This window comes from Lepidochelys kempii, chromosome 24, assembly GCF_965140285.1.
Source record: "Lepidochelys kempii isolate rLepKem1 chromosome 24, rLepKem1.hap1, whole genome shotgun sequence".
NCBI classification, from domain to species: domain Eukaryota; kingdom Metazoa; phylum Chordata; order Testudines; family Cheloniidae; genus Lepidochelys; species Lepidochelys kempii.
This window is the reverse complement of record NC_136403.1, coordinates 13,181,837-13,188,037: the sequence shown is the minus strand read 5'-3', so window position 1 is coordinate 13,188,037 and position 6,201 is coordinate 13,181,837.

Here is a 6,201-nt window from a genome sequence, read left to right as displayed (position 1 = left end):
AAGACACAAAAACTAACAGCAAAAAATTGCTTAAGTACATCAGAAGCAGGAGGCCTGCCAATCAATGGGGCCAGTGGGCAATCACGGTGCTAAAGGAGCGTTCAAGGAAGACAAGGCCAGTGTGGAGAAGCTAAATTAATTCTTTTCATCAGTCTTCACTGTGGAGGGTGTGAGTGAGATTCCAACACCTGAGCCATTCTTTTAGGTGACAAATTTGAGAACTGCCCCAGACTGAAGTGTCAATAGAGGAGGTTTTGGAACAAACTGATAAAAGTCACCAGGATCTGACAGGATTCACCCAAGAGTTCTGAAGGAACTCCAATATGAAATTGCAGAACGAATAACTGTGGTATGTAACCTATTGCTTAAATCAGCCTCTGTACAAGATGACTGGCGGATAGCTAATGTAACGCTGATTTAAAAGGCTTCAGAGACAACCCTGGCATTTACAGGTAGATAAGCCTGACTTCAGTAGCAGGCAAATTGGTTGAAACTACAGCAAGAACAGAATTGTCAGACACGTAGATGAACACAATTTGTTGTGGGAGAGCCAACATGGCTTTTGTAAAGGGAAATCATGCCTCACCAATATACTGGAATTCTTTGAGGGGGCCCACAAATGTGTGGACAAGGGTGATCCAGTGGATATAGTGTACTTGGATTTTCAGAGAGCCTTTAACAAGGTCCCTCACTAAAAAGGCTCTTAAGCAAAGTAAGGAGTCATGGGATAAGGGGTCCTCTCATGTATCAGAAATAGGTTAAAAAAAGACAGGAAACAAAGGATAGGAATAAATGGTCAGTGTTCAGTATAGAAAGAGGTAAATACTGGTGTCTCCCACCAGGGGTCTGTTCTGGGACCAGTACTGTTCAACATCCATAAATGATCTGGAAAAAGGATTAAACAGTGAGGTGGTCAAGTTTGAAGATGATACAAAATTACTCAAGATCATTAAGTCCCAGGAAGACTGCAAAGAGCTACAGAAGGATCTCTCAAAATTGGGTGACTGGGCAACAAAATGGCAGGTGAAATTCAATGTTGATAAATGCAAAGTAATGCGCAATGGAAAACATAATCCCAACTCTACATATACAATGATGGGGTCTAAATTAGCTGTAACCACTCAAGAAAGATCTTGGAGTCATTGTGGATAGTTCTCTGAAAACATCTACTCAATGTGCAGCAACAGCCAAAAGAACTAAAAGCATGTTAGGAAGAAAAGGAAAGTAAATATCAAAATGCCACTATATAAATCCATGGCACGCCCACACCTGGAATTCTCTTTGCAGTTCTGGTCACCTCCATCTCAGAAAAGATATATTAGAAGTCAAATTGGAAAAAGTTCAGAGAAGGGCAGCGGAAATGAGGAGTTTGAAACAGCTTCCATATGAAGAAAGATTAATAAGACTAGGACTTTTCAGTTTGGAAAAGTGACGACTAAGGGGGGATATGATTGAGGTCTATAAAATCACGAATGGTGTGGCGAAAGTAAATAAGGAAGTGTTATTTATTTGCGTCTTCATGTAACACAAGAACTGGGGTCACCTGATGAAATTACTAGGCAGGAGGTTTAACACAAACAAAAGGAAGTATTTCTTAACACAATGCACAATCGGTTGAGGGGGGAGCAGGGGAATGCAACCTAGGCAGCAGTGACCATGAGATGGTTGAATTCAGGATCCTGACAAAGGGAAGAAAGGAGAGTAGCAAAATATGGACCCTGAACTTCAGAAAAGCAGACTTAGACTCCCTTAGGGAACTGATGGGCAGGATCCCCTGAGAGGCTAATATGAGGGGGCAAGGAGTCCAGGAGAGCTGGCTGTATTTTAAAGAAGCCTTATTGAGGGTGCAGGAACAACCCATCTCTAAGTACAGAAAGAATAGCAAATATGGCAGGCGACCAGCTTGGCTTAACAGTGAAAACTTTGGTGAGCTTAAACTCAAAAAGGAAGCTCACAAGAAGTGGAAATTTGGACAGATGACTAGGGAGGAGTATAAAAATATTGCTCAAGCATGCCGGGGTGTAATCAGGAAAGCCAAGGCACACGGTTTTATTCAATATCTTCATAAATGATCTGGAGGATGGTGTGGATTGCACCCTCAGCAAGTTTGCAGACGACACTAAACTAGGAGGAGTGGTAGATACGCTGGAGTGTAGGGATAGGATACAGAGGGACCGAGACAAATTGGAGGATTGGGCCAAAAGAAATCTGATGAGGTTCAACAAGGACAAGTGCAGAGTCCTGCACTTAGGACGGAAGAATCCCATGCACCGCTACAGACTAGGGACCAAATGGCTTGGCAGCAGTTCTGTAGAAAAGGACCTAGGGGTGACAGTGGACAAGAAGCTGGATATTAGTCAACAGTGTGCCCTTGTTGCCAAGAAGGCCAATGGCATTTTGGGAAGTATAAGTAGGGGCATTGCCAGCAGATCGAGGGACGTGATCGTTCCCCTCTATTCGACATTGGTGAGGCCTCATCTGGAGTACTGTGTTCAGTTTTGGGCCCCACACTACAAGAAGGATGTGGAAAAATTGGAAAGAGTCCAGCGGAGGGCAACAAAAATTATTAGGGGACTGGAACACATGACTTATGAGGCGAGGCTGAGGGAACTGGGATTGTTTAGTCTGCAGAAGAGAAGAATGAGGGGGGATTTGATAGCTTCTTTCAGCTACCTGAAAGGGGGTTCCAAAGAGGATGGCTCTAGACTGTTCTCAGTGGTAGCAGATGACAGAACAAGGAGTAATGGTCTCAAGTTCCAGTGGGGGAGATTTAGGTTGGATATTAGGAAAAACTTGTTCACTAGGAGGGTGGTGAAACACTGGAATGCGTTACCTAGGGAGGTGGTGGAATCTTCTTAATTAGAAGTTTTTAAGGTCAGGCTTGACAAAGCCCTGGCTGAGATGATTTAGTCGGGGATCGGTCCTGCTTTGAGCAGGGGGTTGGACTAGATGACCTCCTAAGGTCCCTTCCAACCCTGATATTCTATGATTCTATGAACTGGAGTTGCAGCTAGCAAGGGTAACAAGAAGGGTTTCTACAGGTATGCTAGCAACAAACAGAAGGTCAGTGAAAGTCTGGGCCCCTTACTGAATGAGGGAGGCAACGTAGTGACAGATGTGGAAAAATCTGGAGTACTCAGTGCTTTTTTTGCCTCGGTCTTCACAGACAAGGTCAGCTCCCAGACTGCTGCACTGGGCAACACAGTAGGTTGAGTAGGGTGAGCAGCCCTCTGTGGTGAAAGAACAGGTTAAGGACTATTTAGAAAAGCTGGACATGCACAAGTCCATGGGTCCAGATCTAATGCATCTGAGGGTGCTGAGGGAGTTGGCTGATGTGATTGCAGAGCCATTGGCCATTATCTTTGAAAATCCGTGGCGATCAGGGAGGTCCCGGACGATTGGAAAAAGGCAAATCTAGTACCCATATTTTTAAAAGGGAAGAACGAACCTGGGGAACTACAGGCCGGTCAGCCTCACTTCAGTTTCTGGCAAAATCATGGAGCAAGTCCTCAAGGAATCCATTTTGAAGCACTTGGAGGAGAGGAAGGTGATCAGGAACAGTCAACATGGATTCACCAAGGGCAGCTCATGCCTGACCAACCTGATTGCCTTCTCTGATGAGATAACTGGCCCTGTGGATATGGGGAAAGCAGTGGATGTGACATATCTTGACTTTAGCAAAGCTTTTGATACTGTCTCCCACAGTATCCTTGCCAGCAAGTTAAAGAAGTGTGGATTGGATGAATGGACTATTAGGTGGAGAGAAAGCTGGCTAGATCGTTGGGCTCAACAGGTAGTGATCAACAGGTCGATGTCTAGTTGGGAGCCAGTATCAAGCGGAGTGCCCAGGGGTCCGTCCTGGGGCTGGTTTTGTTCAACATCTTTATTAATGATCTGGATGATGGGATGAATTGCACCCTCAGCAAGTTCACAGATGACACTAAACTGCGGGGAGAGGTAGATATGCTGGAGGGTAGAGAGAAGGTCCAGAGTGACCTGGACAAATTAGAGGATTGGGCCAAAAGAAATCTTTTGAGGGTCAACAAGGACAAGTGCAGAGTCCTGCACTTAGGACGGAAGAATCCCATGCACCGCTGTAGGCTGGGGACCGACTGGCTAAGCAGCAGTTCTGCAGAAAAGGACCTGGGGATTACAGTGGATGAGAAACTGGATATGAGTCAGCAATGTGCCCTTGTTGCCAAGAAGGCCAACAGCATATTGGGCTGTATTAGTAGGGGTATTGCCAGCAGATCAAGGGAAGTGATTAATCCCCTCTATTCGGCACTGGTGAGGCCACATCTGGAATATTCCGTCCACCCACTACAGAAGGGATGTGGACAAATTGGAGAGTCCAGAAGCGGGCAACGAAAAGGATTAGGGGGCTGGGGCACATGACTTACGAGGAGAGGCTGAGGGAACTGAGGTTATTTAGTCTGCAGAAGAGAAGAATGAGGGGGAATTTGAGAGCAGCCTTCAACTACCTGAAGGGGGGGGTTCCAAAGAGGATGGAGCTTGGCTGTTCTCAGTGGTGGCAGGCAACAGAATAAGAAGTAATGGTCTCAAGTTGCAGTGGGGGAGTGTGACGTTCCCCTCTGATGTTGTCTGGATCTCTCCAATCCTTGACTCTGGGAGCCAGCCTTACCCTGCTCTGCTGTGAGAACCCCACTCCTGGGCTGTTCACGCACAGCCTCTAGCATGTAAGCTGCTCCCAGCTACTTGCAAGTGAATGGCACTAGCCAATATCTCCAGTCCCAGAAACAACCCTAGGAACCTCCGTCTTGCAGTGTCCAGTTATGCCCGCTGGACACTGCAAACTTATATGAGTTCATCAATTTAACAAAGAAATTGATATGTACCAGGTTTGTTCTCCCAAGGGGAGTCTCTGACACACTGAAAACAAAATGCACTGCTTCAGGTAGAATAAACAAACAGATTTATTTACTAGAAAGGTAGATTTAAGTGATTATATGTCAAAGCATAACAAGTCAGATTTCGTCAAATGAAATAAAAGCAAAACACATTCTAAGCTGATCTGAACACTTGCAATGTCCTTAAAAACTTAGATGCTTCTCACCAGTCTGGCTTTTCAGCCAGGCTCTCCCCTTTGATCAGCTTTTCAGTCATGTGGTGGTGGTTGTGGTGTCTGTAGATGTAGGTGAAAAAGAGTGAGCATGGCAAAATGTCTCTCCCTTTTATCATGTCCTTTCCTCCCCCCCTTTGACCCCCCTTCAGAGACAGGGGAGCATTACCTCATCGCAGTCCCAAACTGACCAAAGGAATGGGGGTGACTCTCTCTAGGGTCTAACACAGGCCTGCACAACTCGTAAAGCGGCGAGGGCCATATTACTCCAAAGAAAACAGCTGAGGGCCAAAACCCCCTGGCCCCGCCAAAATAATACTGCCCCCCTCAGCGCAGCCTGCCCCGCAGAAACAAACCCTCCTTCCCCAGTGCCACCCCACTGGATATGAGGGGGTGCAGGGGGGTCAGGGGTCTGGGAGTGTGTGGGGGGGGTGCAAGGGGCTGGGGAGGTGTGAGGGGGGTGCAGGGGTCAGGGTGGCCCCTGCACACTTCTCACATACACCCCTCCCCCTGCCCTGACCCCTGCACCCCCTCACGCACCCCCTCACACACTCCCAGCCCCCTGCACCCCCCACACCTCCCCTACCCTGACTCCTGAACCCCCCTCACACACACCCAGCCCCCTGCCCTGACCTCTGCACCTCCTCACACCTCTCCAGCCCCCTGCACCCCTCTCACAGATCCCCATCCCACTGCCCTGCCCTGCCCCCTGCACCCCCTCATACCTAGCCGGGTGGCGCTGGGGAAGGAGGGTTTGTTTCCACAGGGCGGGTGGCGCTGGGGGGTTGTGTTGTTTCGGCGGGGCCAGTGCGTTTCGGTCCTCAGCTGTTTTCTTTGGAGTAATATGGCCCTCGCCGCTTTACGAGTTGTGCAGGCCTGCTTTAAGCCATGAGGATACATTTTCAGCCTCATAACTATATACATGAAATTATAACCTATCACCTCACTATAACATTACTATAACATCCTATAACACCCATGCTCAGTGCATTATGAGCCTTCCGAAGACACCCAACATAACAAACTTTGCATTGGATACCACACAATCATATTATAAAGATGAACATGGGGGTGTAGGGTATTCCCCCAAGGTACAGAGCATCACAGGGAGGGCTAGGGCT